This window comes from Arachis ipaensis, chromosome B2, assembly GCF_059453495.1.
Source record: "Arachis ipaensis isolate K30076 ecotype BB chromosome B2, ASM5945349v1, whole genome shotgun sequence".
Classification (NCBI taxonomy): domain Eukaryota; kingdom Viridiplantae; phylum Streptophyta; class Magnoliopsida; order Fabales; family Fabaceae; genus Arachis; species Arachis ipaensis.
This window is the reverse complement of record NC_142437.1, coordinates 33,258,164-33,274,201: the sequence shown is the minus strand read 5'-3', so window position 1 is coordinate 33,274,201 and position 16,038 is coordinate 33,258,164. Positions and strand designations below refer to the sequence as shown.

The 16,038-nt window shown below is 39.5% G+C and overlaps 1 non-coding gene across 1 annotated transcript; it reads right to left on the bottom strand.

The window, feature by feature from the left end:
• Positions 1-1,231: 1,231 nt before the first annotated feature.
• LOC148573523 (small nucleolar RNA R71) lies at positions 1,232-1,338 on the bottom strand. Its single transcript, XR_015906216.1, has one exon. It is a non-coding gene; the product is annotated as a small nucleolar RNA R71 (small nucleolar RNA).
• Positions 1,339-16,038: the final 14,700 nt, after the last annotated feature.

Genomic DNA, 16,038 nt, shown 5'->3' with positions numbered 1-16,038 from the left:
TGAACCCCCCATTTCTGATCTTACCCATTCTCTTTAATTTCTGTTATTTACTCTTATGAGCAATTCCCCCATTCCCATTTACAATTCTGAAATTTACTTTCAGTCATTTACTTTCAGGTCTTTAATTCTAGCATTTACTTTTTCTGCCTTTTACTTTCCCGCCATTTTCATTTCTGCAATTCTCAACTCAAATTCTGATTCGCTCAACTAAAACATTCCTCTAATTACAGTTGGTTGATCAATCAATCCTTGTGGGATTCGACCTCACTCTATTGTGAGTTTTTACTTGACGACAAATTCGGTATACTTGCCGAAGGAAATTTGTTATGAGACAAGTTTTCCGTGCATCAAGTTTATGGCGCCGTTGCCGGGGATTGATTGTGCATCAACAATGATTAAATTGGAGGATAACTAGATTGGGCATTTTATTTTTTGTTTGATTTAATTTTCTGTTTGAGTCATTTACTTTCTGTTTTAGTTAATTTCTTCCCTTCCCCCTACTTTTTCTTTGTTATTCACCATTCATTTCACTAACCCACTAACTGTTAGATATATTGCATCACTCACACTAACAGTAATTCTGAATGATATACTTTCTGCACCTATTCTCTTTGCTTGTACTTATTGGTTGTATGATAGGGAGAAGAAGCGGGGCTTCAACTTCCTTTGATTCTGAACCTGAGAGAACCTTCCTTAGACTAAGGAGGGAGGCAAGAGAAAAACGTGTAGTTGGTGCTGAAGAAGAGGAGGAACACTTTGAGGAATACTTTGAACCAAACATGGAAGAAAATATAGAAAACCATCATGAAGAAGAGACTCACAACCATGGTGGAAGGGTCGAGCAAATCATGCTGGGGAGGATAGAAGAGTTCTAGGCTCTTACATCAATTCAAACCCGGGAAACTGTGGAAGTAGCATTCAAAAGCCAATCATCCATGCCAACAATTTTGAACTAAAACCACAGCTCATCACCCTTGTTCAGAACAACTGTTCGTTCGGAGGAAGTGTCCAAGAAGACCCCAATCAACATCTAACTACCTTCCTGAGAATATGTGACACAGTGAAGTCTAATGGTGTTTATCCTGACGCCTATAGACTGCTCTTATTTCCATTCTCACTCAAGGAAAAGGCAGCCAAGTGGCTGGAGTCTTTCCCAAAGGAGAGCTTAACAACTTGGGAAGATGTGGTGAACAAATTCTTAGCAAGATTTTACCCTCCTCAACGAATCAATAGGCTGAGAGCTGAGGTCCAAACTTTCAGGCAACAAGATGGTGAGACTCTATATGAAGCATGGGAGAGGTTTAAAGACCTAACAAGGAGGTGCCCACCAGATATGTTCAATGAATGGGTGCAGCTGCACATTTTCTATGAAGGGCTCTCTTATGAGTCAAAGAAGGCCGTAGACCATTCATCCGGAGGATCTTTGAACAAGAAGAAGACCATTGAGGAGGCCATAGATGTCATTGAAACTGTAGCAGAGAATGACTACTTCTATGCTTCCGAAAGAGGGAACACAAGAGGAGTAATGGAGCTAAATAATGTAGATGCTCTGCTGGCCCAAAACAAGCTCATTACCCAGCAGCTGGCTGACCTCACCAAGAAGATGGAGAGAAACCAAGTAGCAGCAATCTCTACTTCATTAACAACCCAAGAAGGAGTGAATGAAGAAGCAGAGGGTAGTCAGGAGCAAGCCAACTACATTGGGAATTCACCTAGGCAAAACCATGATCCATACTCCAAGACCTACAACCCTGGATGGAGGAATCACCCAAACTTTGGGTGGGAAAATCAACAAGACCAAAGCCTCGATCAAAGACGCCAAAATCCCAACAATGCATCCCACCAACACTTCACATCTAGACCATATCAACACCCCCATAACAATACCTCTCCACATCCATATCAAAACCAAAATAACTCACCTCATCCTTCCACCTCTAACCCCGATCTACAATCATTTGACGACAGACTCTCAAGGATTGAGAATCTACTTGAAAGCATAAGCAAGGAGATTCAAGACAACAAGGTGTTCAAGGAGGAAGTGCGAGCCAATTTCAAGAACCAAGGAGACACAATCAAGAGGTTGGAATCTCAAGTAGGGTATCTCTCTGAGCAGATTCCCAAACCCACAGATGGATTTCTAGGTGACACAGAGAAGAATCCGAGAGGTGAAACAAAGAAAGTAAGATGGGAAGATTGCAAGATGGTCACTATAAGTGATAAGGAGATTGAGGACAAGCCAAGCAAGCTGTCAGAACAACCTGAAGATACCTCAGTAGAGGAGGGGGAAAAAGATTACCAAGAACCAGAAATCTCAAAACAGGAGCTGCTGAGACTCTATGCACCTTTTCTCCAGCTATTCAATGGTGCTGTGGAAAAGAGAATATACTCAAGATTTCTTGACTTGTTTGCATCTCTGCATGTGAACATACCGTTCATCAAGACTATCCAACAAATGCCTGCATACATCAAGTATATGAAGGAGCTGCTTCCCAGAAAAAGCTCACTCAAGGGAGGCCAAACTATAGTGATGAACAAGGAGTGCAGTGCCCTTATTCAACCGCAGTTGCCTACAAAAAGAAAAGATCCAAGGAGTTTTCATGTCCCCTGTGCCATAGGAGAAATAATGTTTGATAGAGCACTCTGCGATTTGGGAGCAAGCATCAACTTAATGCCCTTATCCCTGGTGAAGAGGCTGCAGATCAATGAGATAATGCCCATAGATGTAGTCATCAGGCTGGCTGACAAAACTCAAAAACAAGCAATAGGGGTGGTGGAAAATGTATTGTTAAAGGTTGGGAAATACTTTCTTCCCACAGACTTTGTCATCTTGGACATGGAAGAGAGTAACACTCACCCAATCATATTGGGAAGACTATTCCTAGCTACAGCCAGAGCACTCATAGATGTGGAGCGAGGGGAGCTAATATTGAGGATCCATGATGAACGACTCAGCTTTAATGTCTTCAAACTCTCACAAGAAGCAGACCAAGAAAACAAAGAACCAAGCAAAGATCATAATGAAATGCTGACAGAGGAAGCAAGCACTGAAGCACAACCAGCCTATCTGGGAAAGCCCTTGGTTGATGAACAAGGAAATAAGCAGTTGTCACAACTCAAGGAAAAGCTGGAGGAACCTAAACCACCAGAGACATGTGAAGACAACAACAAAATCCCCTTAGAAGAAGAAGTCACCAAGAGCAAGGTAACATCAAAAGGGATAAAGAAGAAGGTACCAAGGGGGTGGAGGAACAAGAAGATCCCTACGGAAGACTTCTCTCTAGGAGATAAAGTGATCTCAGCTTACTTCGCAGATATCCCCCCTAATCTCCCCACTGTACCATCTCAGTTACCTAAGGTCTTCACTATCAACAGAGTTCTCTCCTTGGAACATGTAGAGATCATTGATACAACCAATGGATATAAGTCCAAGGCAAGAGGGGAGGACTTGAAGCATTATCAACCTCCCTGATGAAGGAGAAACGTCAAGCTAGTGACGCTAAAGAAGTGCTTCATGGGAGACAACCCATGTTTTATGAGCTTTTATTAGTGAATAAGTCAATATTCATGAATTCCAACCCAAACTTGACAAACACTTGGTGAAATCCTTATACTGTAGTATATAGTGAAGAACAAGTTTGGTGTTCAAAGCGTGCCAAGAAAGCATGAACACAACTGAGAACATGCTAGTCTTGGAGCTTTGAACAGAACTTTTCATCACAGTGCTCCAAACTAAGTTTGGTGTCACCCCATGGTGCCACAAATTTGCATATAAGGATACACAAGTAGTTAGTTAGTTGGAGTTCATAAATAAACAAATCCTTTTTCTCTTTTTACTATTCTAGCCGTAAAGTTTAAATTATTTTTTTTATTAATTGTTACCTTTCTTATTCTATCTTTATAGGGAAAGGGAGAGGAGTATTGAAGGGGATTGATTGGACAACTAAATGAAGAAGGGCTCGGACACCACCAAAGGAGGGACTACACACTTGTTCTAAAAAGGGAATGCATTGGAAAATGTTGACATGCAATATTGAAAAGAATGAGACCCTTGAAGACCGAGCAATCTCCATCATAAAGTGGTGATCCTTGTCCTTTATCCATGCACAACCCCAACCGTCCATCAAGCAACCACTCCATTAATCCACACCCTTCATCCACTCATCACTTCTCTATATAAGTGGATCCAATCCGCACCATCTCCACATTCGAAATTCCTATCCCTTGCACTTCACTTTCCAGCAACTAGTTCTTCAACTTCCCACTCTCTAAATCCTACATTTCTTCCCTCCACTACACCCTTTTCGCATTAACTTCATTCATGGCAGCATCAAACACCAAGAGGACAAGCAAGAAAGAGAGCATGGACATCCACAAGAGTAAAAGGTGGTGGAGTTCCTTCTTTGGTCCATCTTTTTATATGCTTTAAATAAGGAAGATCTTGTATGAAATAGAACATTCTTCCATGTTAGTTGAACTTTTTAAATTCTGTCTTTAAAGTTTTCTTTCTGAATAGGTCTATGTTTGCTAGTCTTTATGTTACTACATCATCTCCTTACTTACTTGTATGCCTGTCCCTTTGAATCAAATGAAAAGAAAATGAGTTTTTTTTTAAAGACCAGAGAGAAGTTCATATTATGGAATAAGTTCATGAGTTTATGGTATAGTCATAAGTTAGCTAAGTTGGTTCAACCACAAGGTGGGAGGACAACTATCTGTCATAAATACTATGCTTGAGACACACCCCATGAGACTAGCTAAATAAGAAGATCCTAATAAGAAAAAGGGAAAGAACAATAAAGGTTGAAAAATAAAAGAAAAAGAGTAAGCAATAAGGCTAGGCATCTATGGTTTTAATCTTGAGGCATGTGTCTGTGGTGCTCCTGTGTGAGGGATCTACTTGGATGAATAAGCTCTTAGGGGTGCCTTATCACTTGGTAACTTGGGTTAACTAACTCGGAATTATCAGCTGAAAGTCCACTATCAAGAGTAACCCTCAATACAGAGCATTTAGTAACCCAAAGAGGTGCTGGACACCAAGGTCTCAAGAAAAGAAAAGAAATAAACTATGTGCCTGTGGTGTGTATGTATGGGGGAGAGACTTGAGCAAGTAAGTCCTTAGGGGTGCTTCAACACCTAGCACCTTGAACCAACTGGTTCGGGAGTGTTGACTGAAAGCTTATTTTAAAGAGTTGCCCCCTTACAGAGCACTTAGCTTAAAAACAAAAATAAGCCCTGAAATAACAACAAAAGGATCAATGAATAAAAGTCTTATGGGATGCAACCACAGTGAGTATTCTAGGACATGATAAAGGTCTGAAAGCCAGGAATGAACCTAAGTTGCTATGCATGAAACCACCATAAAACCAGGGACATGACTTCCACAAGAATGACTCATGTCTCTTGGTATTCCATTCATCATTCTCTTGTTCCAGTACTTGCTTAGGGACAAGCAAGCTTTAAGTTTGGTGTTGTGATGCCAGGGCATTTTGGCCAGTTTCACTGACATTTTCTTTACTGTTTTTAGGGTAGTTTCACGCATTTCCTTAGGAAATAAGCTAGTTTTGGGTAGATATTCATTTACATCTTGATTCAAGCATACATTGTGCACTTTACATGATTTTATGAGAATTTTGCATGAATTTAATGACAAATTGGATGTTGCATTTCCCATGACATGGACTAGAACTTTGATGCACTTTATTGCTTGATTTCAGGACAAAGGAAGCAAAGAAGAACCACATTAGTAGCTACGTTAGTTACACTAACGTTAACACTAACGTGGAATGGGAGTAATTTGCAAAGTTAATGAGAAAAGTCATTGCCAATAACGCTCTCGAAGCCATCATTGCCCACGTTAAGAGTCACGTTAACTAAGCTAACATGAACTCTAACGTGGAAGAAAGGAAATGGAGCCAACGTTAGTGACACTTAACATTATCACTAACGTTGGACCAAGCTCATAAGTAGCCACGTTAGTTGCCACGTTAACTTAGTTAACGTGGCCTCTAACGTTAAGAAGAAAAGGGGGACGCCAACGTTAGTGTCATTCAACATTCTCACTAACGTCGGCCAAGTCAAAAGAAGCCACGTTAACTCCCACGTTAACCTAGTTAACGTGGAAGCTAACATCAAGAAACTAGGTGGTCGACAACGATAGTGACACCAAACATTGTCACTAACGTTGGGATGAACACACAATATCCCCAAGAGGCCACGTTAACTCCCACGTTAACCTAGTTAACGTGGAAGTTAACGTGAAGAAGAAAGGTTGTCGACAACGTTAGTGACACCAAACATTGTCACTAACGTTGGAAGGAGCCAACACAAGCCACACTGAGCCACGTTAACGTGGAAGCTAACGTGAGGAGAGGGATGATGAGCCAATGTTAGTGACATTCAACTTTGTCACTAACGTTGGAGATGGCTAGCACAGCCACATTAGAAGCCATGTTAACCTAGTTAACGTGGACTCTAACGTGGGAGCTAAGGGGCACATTGGAACGTTAGTGACAATGTTAAGTGTCACTAACGTTCTCGAAGGTTGGCAAGCCTACGTTAAAAGAGCCACGTTAACTAAGTTAACGTGGACTCTAACGTAGGGAAGAGGGAGGATTCTCAATGTTATTGGGAAAGTTGAGTCACAATAACGTGCGCGAAGGACAAAGAGGCAATGTTAGTGGCCACGTTTGTACCACTAACGTTGAGGTTAACGTGGCTCTTACTTGGGTAAGGAACGTTAGTGAAAAAGTTGAATGTCACTAACGTTCTCGAACCCATATTTTCACTGAACGTTAACACCACTAACGTCCTGAGCTAAAGTCTCTGCCTACTTCACACTTTCTCTCTGCAAGTAAAGCCAAGCCCAATGAAGAAGATAACTACTTCAAACTCAAGATCCAAAGGCCCAAACCCAAGACTTGAAGAACCAACTAGAAGAGTAGAAGAGTAGTATATATAGGAGTAGCTTTGAATTATTTAGGGGGGTTGGAAATTATAGGGAGCCTCTTGGCATAGAACTACTCTCTGTATTTTACTTTCTCTGCACTTCTAGTTTCATCATGTATTCTCCATCTTTATTTTCATTTTCCAGAGCTATGAACAACTAAACCCCTTTCATTGGGTTAGGGAGCTCTGTTGTAATTTGATGGATCAATACTAGTTTTCATTATTCTTCTTCTATCTTTTCTCTTGATTTTACTTGAAAGCTTTCGATCTTCATCCAATTGGGTAGTTATCTTGGAAAAGAAGCTATTCATACTTGGATCTCTTCTGAACCTTGAAAGAGGAATGAAGAGATCATGCTAGAAATGCTTTCTCATGCTGGACCAAATTGGGTTTGGATGGATATGTGACTATAATCCTCTCAACACTTGATTTGGGAAATGCATGTGGTATAATCAGTGACCATACTTCATCTCTTCTCATGAGCAATTGACCAAAAAATTGGCTATTGATCAAGATTTGAGAGATTGAATTACAAGAAATTGTAATTCAATCACTTAAGATTGCCAAGGAGATCAATGAGTGCATTAATTGAGGAAGAGATAAAAATGAAATTGATCCGAAGAATGCAACATCCCCTGAGCCCAATGAACCCCCCATTTCTGATCTTACCCATTCTCTTTAATTTCTCTTATTTACTCTTATGAGCAATTCCCCCATTCCCATTTACAATTCTACAATTTACTTTCAGTCATTTACTTTCAGTTCTTTAATTCTAGCATTTACTTTTTCTGCCTTTTACTTTCTCGCCATTTTCATTTCTACAATTCTCAACTCAAATTCTGATTCGCTCAACTAAAACATTCCTCTAATTAAAGTTGCTTGATCAATCAATCCTTGTGGGATTCGACGTCACTCTATTGTGAGTTTTTACTTGACGACAAATTCGGTACACTTGCCGAAGGAAATTTGTTATGAGACAAGTTTTTCGTGCATCAATAAGTCCATCTTAAGGACAATAAACAAAAGTGCTAGGTGGGAGACACCCCACCATGGTAAAATCTTTCTTTTTTTCTCTTTTACACATATTGGTTAAAATAGTTTAATTTCATATTTTGATTGATTTTTTGAGTTTGTTTGGTAGTTTAGTATGTTAAATAAGGTTTTATGGTGTTTTGGTAGTTGTTTGGAGGTTTGGAATGCTTGGATTGGTGCAGAAACATAGAAAAATTTTGAAAAAAAAAAGCGCCATCCACGCGTACGCGTGCATCAAGCATTTTCGCCTATCCGCGCGCATGCGCCATGTACGCGTACCCATGGATTGAGAAATTCCACCCCCAAGCCAAAAACCCGAGAGTTGTGCGAACGTTGCGCGCGCATTGTGCCTTTCGCACAAACCAACTCGCGCGTACGCGCACATGACGCGTACGCGTCACTCTCGAAATAAGCCATCGACGCGGACGCGCCATGTACGCGTACGCGTCGCGTCCATTGCACCACCATCCACGCATGCGTGCCATGCGCGCGTACGCCCCGATGTCCTTCCTTCAACACATCTCTTTTCTTCTCCTCTTCCCATTTCTTTCCTTCTCCTCTCTTCTTCCCTTCTTCTACCCCCCATCCAACACTCCCAAATACCATTGATAACCATTTATTTTAGTTAACTAATTAGTTAATTAGTTAGTTATTTAGTTAGTTAGTTAGTTAGTTAGTCTTAGTTTAGTTTTCATTTCATTTTCTCTTTTTCATTGTAAGTGTTGGATTGTTAATCTTGTTTACCTTTAATTGTTGCTGAGTACTAAACGAGATGTTATCTCCACATCATTATGTCTATAATCTTTGTTGGATTCTATTTTTGAGGTTATATTTTGCTACTTGGTTTTGAGTTTTTCATGCTTCACTTTTGTGAATACCAAGTACATGACATTGCCTTCAAGCTTTTAAATCCTTTTAAATTGCATGATTTTGCCACCATGTGATTTGAACCTTATTCTTTGATTAGGAAATCTCTTGATATTGTATGTTGAGCATTTACTTCAATGCATTGTGTTTCATGATTATATGCATCCATATTCTTTTAGCTTGAATGCTTTCATGCTTCTTTAATGCTTGTTTTACCTTACAAGTTTACTTAAAGAATTTTAAGCACACTAGAATGAGTAAAGTACATACTTCTTTTGTGACATAACTTTTTATGCTTATGTGTGTTCTACAAGGCGCCTAATTTGGAATTCACATCCCTATTTTCCTAATGTCACACTAATTCACTCACTCAATTCTAGTGATTAGTACCTCATTCCAACAATGAATGCTTCCTTGCTTTGTATTTTCTCATCTTATGGTGGTATACTTTTGTTTTTCAAGAACAATGCACCACAAGCAAAAATAGAAGCAGAAGAAAGAACGCGCAGCAACCGGTTGATCTACCAGCTGAAGGTAGCAATCCGGAGAGTCACCGTACCCCATTGCTCATCTTTGGATGCATCGAGGACGGTGCAAACTTTTAAGTGTGGGGAGGTCGTCTGACCGATCGGCGATTTTGGGTGACAAATTTTTAATTCCAACACTTTTGCCTTTCATTTTTTTTTTGGTTTTTAGGATTTTTAGTTTTATTTTCTTATTTTTGCATATATATACATAATAAGCTTAGTCAAAATAATGAAATTTTTTGAGAAATTATCTATAGGGCACCAATTGATTTGAGTGAAAACCTTTCATTGAACTTGCTTGAATCATATATATATATATTGTGGAACATGTCTTGAGCTAAGAACACAAGCAAGTAAGATTTGAGCCTAATGGTGTGGTTACATTTTATAACCACTTATTTTTCCTTCTTGTGTGCATTATCCTCTTTCTATGATTGTAATCTTTGATTTGTTTGATTCTTTATGTCCATTATTTTGTGTATCCATGCATTTATATGATTGAGGCCATCATTTCATTTAGCTCACTTACCCAAATAGCCTTACCTTCTATCATCCATTGTTAGCCAATTTGAGCCTACGATTAACCCACTTTGTTCTTAATTTTAGCACATTACAAGCCCTAAAGCGAAAAACAATAAATGTCCTCAATTTGGATCTTTGATTAGCTTAGACTAGTGTGTGTGTATCATTCAAGTGTGGGAACCTTGGGACATTGGGGGAATAAAAGGGTAATTTTGTATTTTTGTTGAAAATATTAGGAATTGGGTACATGCTCATGTATTGATTAAATGTATAGACCTTATGCATTGATGTTCTTGTATATAGTTTGAAAGAAAGAAAAAAAATGAGAAAAACAAAAAAAAAAGAAAAAGAAACAAAAAGAAGAGTATGGAAAAGAAAAGAAAAGAAAAAAGATAGCAAAAGAAAGAAAAAGAAAAAGAAAGAAATAAAAAGGGTACAAAATGTCCCAAAGCAAAGTAAAGTTCAACAAAGATCAATGCATATGAGTTGTGAAATGAAAAGAAAATGCATGAGTATGTTAAAAAGTGAAAAACAAGTAGTTAGGTTAGTTTTGAATTGTATAGGATGTCATAGGTTAGGTGGGAAGTTTAAGCTTAATAAAGATTCAAATTTTAAGCTCACTTGACCATATATGCATCCTACCTTGACTCTAGCCCCATTACAACCTATGAAATGACCTCATGATTACTTGTATGCATGCATGAAATAAATGTTGATTGTTAGAAGAAAAACAAATCATGGAAAGCATGATTAGGGGAGAATTGAGAGAATTAACCCTAAACACTTGAGCGAATAGAGTGCAAACACATCCGGTGAGGGTTTGATGCTCAATTATATGTTTCCACCCATAATCATCTCTTCATGCAAGTTTGTAAAAATATTTAATAACTCAATTCAATTATGGATTAGACTTGCTATTCCTTAACCCTTGTGCATATATGCTTCTTGGGAATTGATTTATTTTGACCAAGCAATTGCATTCATGTAGATAGTTGCATATAGGTAGATTGCATTTAGTTAGATTTTATTGAATAAATGTTGATACCCTTTGCTTTCTCTTGGTTTAAGCATGAGGACATGCTTGGTTTAAGTGTGGGGAGGTTGATAAACCCCATTTGTAGGGTTTATCTTGTGTTGAATTTAGAGGGTTTTATCATCTTTTCCCACATTTATTCAATGAAATAGCATGGTTTTATAACTTCTCCTTTAATTGTGCTTAAGAGTGAACACATGCTTTTTAGGACTTAGAATAGCTAAATTTAATTCACCTTGATTCCATTAGATGCCTTGATATGTTTGTTGAGTGATTTTAGATTTAGGAGGCAAAGATTGGATCAAGGGAATGAAGGAAAAGCATGTAAAAATGGAGAACTCATGAAGAAATGAAGGAATCGCAAAAGCTGTCAAGCCGACCTTTTCGCACTTAATCGGCCATAACATGAGCTACAGAGGTCCAAATGATATGGTTCTAGTTATGTTGGAAATCTAACATCCGGGGCTTCGAAACGATATAAGATTTTCCATACTTGCTACACGTATGGTAACGCGTACGCGCACTGTACGCGCACGCGTTGTTGCTGCCATATGATCCACTTAAAGCAATACGTGGCCAGCGAATTCTAAAGCCTTGTGCGCCCAATCCAACTCATTTCTGATGCTATTTAAGCCAAGGATTGAAGGGGAATCAACATGCTTTACATACTTTTGATCACTAGTTTAGTTTATGTTAGTTTTAGAGAGAGAATCTCTCACTTCTCTCTAGAATTAGGAGTAGGTTAGATCTAGATTAGGAATTCTTAGATCTAGGTTAATTTCATGCTTTGATTTACTTTTCTTTTTGCAATTCTTCTTCTTCTACTTCTCTCTCTAGTTTTGCATTTAATTCATGTAATTCTCTACTTTTATGTTGATGCACTTTTGTTTCTTCTATTTTCCTTTAATGCAATTTATGATTCATGTTTCTTTATTGTTCATTTGATTTGTTGTTGTTTAATTCCTTGAAATTGAGTAGTGTAGATTTACATTCCTTGCAATTTTACTATGCTTTCCTTTTATGCCTTTTATGTGTTTGACAAAATGCTTGATTGGATTTTAGAGTAGAATTTTATGCTCTTGGCTTGGGAAGGTAACTTAGGAAATCTTGAGATACTAATGTCCAAGTGATTGACAATTGGGAGCCATTAACGCTAGATCTCACTAATTGATTTGGTGGAGAACTAGGACTTATGGTCTTGGATTGACATAGCTCACTTGACTTTCCTTTATTAGTTAGAGGATGACTTAGTGGGGTTGATCCTTGCCAATTCTCATGTTGTGGTTAGTGATTAGGATAGAGATCCTTGACCACCAACCCTTGCCAAGGCCTTTTTAGCTATTAGTTTATTTTCATTGCCATTTACATTTCATGTCTCTTATCAAAAACCCCAAAACATGCTCCATAACCAATAACAAGACATTTTATTGCAATTCCTAGGGAGAATGACCCGAGGTTCAGTACTTCGGTTTATAGATTTTAGGGGTTTGTTACTTGTGACAAACAAATTTTTGTATGAAAGGATTGTTTGTTAGTTTAGAAACTATATTGCAACGAGATTTCATTTGTGAATTCTAGACCACACAAAAGTCCAATCATCAAAACGGCGCCGTTGCCAAGAAATTGCAATGGTGTTGTGTTATTGGTTATTGTATATATGTGAATATTGTGAATATGTTTGCCTTTGGCTTCTTTGTTAGTTCTTGCTAGTTTTAGGATTTGGTTTCCTTTGTTTCTTATTTGATTTTATTTTCATTTTCTCTTGCTATCATGAATTCTCACTTTGGCTATGAGTTTGGTTCTCACTATATTGTAGGAAATGAGGACTATAATGAGAATGTGTATCAAGGATGGGATAACCAAAGGTGGGAGGAGCCATATGCATATGATCAATCCTCTTGGCAACAACCTCCACCAATGCACTATGAAGAAGAGCCATTCTATAATGCATACCAATCTAATGGCTATGGTGAATCCCCTTGTGACTTTCAAAAACCACCACCATATTCCTATGAGCCATATCCTCAACATGAACCTCAACCACACTCACAAGCCTCTTTTCACCAAACACCTCCATATGACCTTGATCCATATCCACCATACCAACCACCTTTTGAACCACATGAGCCATACATGGAACTATCATTCCAAGATTACTACTCCCATGAACCACCTCAATATACACCACCACTTTACTAAGAAGAACTACCTTCCTATCATGAACCCTTTCTCCAAGACAATGAACCCTCCAATCCTCTCCAATCCTCAATGGATGAAATCCTTAGCCTTATACTTCAAGGGCAAGGAGAAATGCAAAGGGAGACACTAGAATTTGTGACTACCTTGACCAAGGTAGTAAGTATTTTAGCCTCCCAATGCTTGAACACTCAAAGTACTTCCATGGTCACATGTGGAGAATTAATTGAAAAGTATAGCATGAAGGAGAGATTGGAAACTCCAGTGGAGAGAGAGGAAGGTCACTTTGTGTTAGAACAATTGGAGGAACCTATGATCATTGAAGAAGAGGAAGAAATGGTTGAAGACTTAGGAGATACGAAACCTCCTTGGGAACCTAGAGTTGAAGAGAACCTCTCCAAGGCGATTGAATTGGATGTTAAGGAGGAGAGTGCACAACCTCCAAAACAATTTTTGAATGAAGACTTGGAAGGAATGAAGCAATAATTGAGTTCCCTTCGTGATGAAGTTCATGCATCCAACCTTCTTGGTGGTGAATCCTTTGAATTTGAAGAACCTTCTCTCAATGAGATGGAAAGCGATGTGGAGGTAGATTTCTCTCAACCTCCCATTTATAATTTGAGTGATGGAGAAGAGTTAGACAAAATTGATGAACAAAGGATTGAAGTTGAAGAAGTTTGTGAAGAGGTGGAGGTAACCAAGGAAGAACACAAGGGAGTAAAGCTTGCTAGCTCATTGGAGATACCTCTCCCCAAGCCACCACCATCCATTCTTTCATTCAAGTGGGTAAATTCCTTATACTCAAGTTTTATTATTCCCCTTGAATATGGTTTACTTGAGACTGATGGTCAACTTAGATATATTTGTGGCTTTAAGAGCAAAAGGGAGATGGCTAGTGGTTGGAAATATCATTCTAGGTTCATGATGCCCACACGTTCAAAGCTTAATTGCAACGGTTGGTGTAGAACTAGATTGCTTGGGTCTAAGATGTTGTTTAGTTGCTTAAATGAGAATTCCAAAACTATGGCACCCACATGGATCAATGAGAATCAACTTCAAGACGGGTGTCAAAACAAAGTGTGGAATCCCGGATCCCACAAGGAAAATCAAATTTGGGAGCCCATGGTTAGTGAAGAACTCCATCCAAGCTTGAAGATATTAAAATTGAAGAATGGAGCTTATTGGAGATTCAAGCATTGGTGGATGTTCAAGGATAGTTTCAAGCACAAGCCACCTTGAGAGGAGCTCCCCATAAGTCCAACTTATTGCCATTTACATTTCATGTCTCTTATCAAAAACCCCAAAACATGCTCCATAACCAATAACAAGACATTTTATTGCAATTCCTTGGGAGAACGACCCAAGGTTCAATACTTCGGTTTATAGATTTTAGGGATTTGTTACTTGTGACAAACAAATTTTTGTATGAAAGGATTGTTTGTTGGTTTATAAACTATATTGCAACGAGATTTCAATCGTGAATTCTAGACCACAAAAAGTCCAATCATCATTGATGGAGCGTCCAACCAAACGTTCGGAGGAGCTGGGATCATTCTTGAAAACTCGATAGGAGTAGCTTACGAACAATCGATCAAGTTCGATTTCCCAGTCTCCAACAACCAGGCAGAGTACGAGACCCTGATAGGAGGGCTAATGTTAACCAAAGAGGTCAGAGCATCAAGAGTGGAAGTTAGTAGCGACTCCCAGGTCGTCACTTCTCAGATAAACGGCAGCTACCAAGCCAGGGACGCACTACTACAAAAATACCTGAAAAAGGTAAAGGAGCTATGCAAAAGCTTTGAGGAGGTCATAGTTCAGGATGTCCCTAGAAAAAGAAATGCTCAAGCTAACCTCCTCTCCAAAATAGCAAGCACCAAACCCGGGGCGGGGAACAGATCCCTAATCCAGGGATTGGCAACCGAACCAGCAATCATCTTATGCGCAACCCAAACCCCAAGCCCCCCTCATGGATTGACCCTACCTTCCGATACCTGGAGCATGGAAAAACACCCTTAGATGAGAAGGAAGCACAAGCCACCAAGAGGGAAACCTCCAAATACGTAATCATACAGGGGCAGTTGTACAAGTGAGGGCTCCACCAACCCCTACTCAAATGCCTGTGCCCCGACCAGACAGACTACGTCCTAAGTGAAGTCCACGAGGGGTGTTGTGGTCACCACATCGGGGGAAGATCACTGGCAAGAAAGATCATCCGAGCAGGATATTACTGGCCCACAATGATGTCGGACACCCAGGAGTTCGTTAAAAAATGCAAAAAATGTCAAGAAAATGCCAACTTCCACAAAGCACCACCCGAAGAACTCAACCTGATGATGGCCTCTCGACCTTTTGCCCAATGGGGAGTCGACCTCTTAGGATCATTCCCACCTGGGCCTGGGCAAGTGAAATACTTTATAGTAGCCATAGACTACTACACCAAATGGGTAGAAGCAAAACCACTGGCTAGCATATCTTCAGCGAATTGCCAAAAATTTATGTGGAGGCTAGTGGTCACCAGGTTTGAAATCCCAGAAACTGTCATATCGGATAACGGGACACAGTTCAACGACAAGAAGTTCAAAGGATTCCTAGCAGGATTAAAAATCAAGCAAAGGTTCTCCTCAGTCGAACACCCCCAAACCAACGGCCAGGTGGAGGCAGCTAACAAAGTTATCCTAAAAGGGTTAAAGAAGCGACTTCAGGGAAAGAAGGGCTCATGGGCAAACGAGCTATGTTCAGTCCTATGGTCTTACAGGACCACCCCTCCCCCGATCATCTACCGGCGAAACCCCCTTCCGACTCACATACGAGGTCGACGCAGTCATCCCAATCGAAATCGGGGAATCGAGTCCAAGGTTACTCCTCGGAGGAGGAAGTGAAGCAATAAAAAAAGATCTGGTCGACGACAAGGCA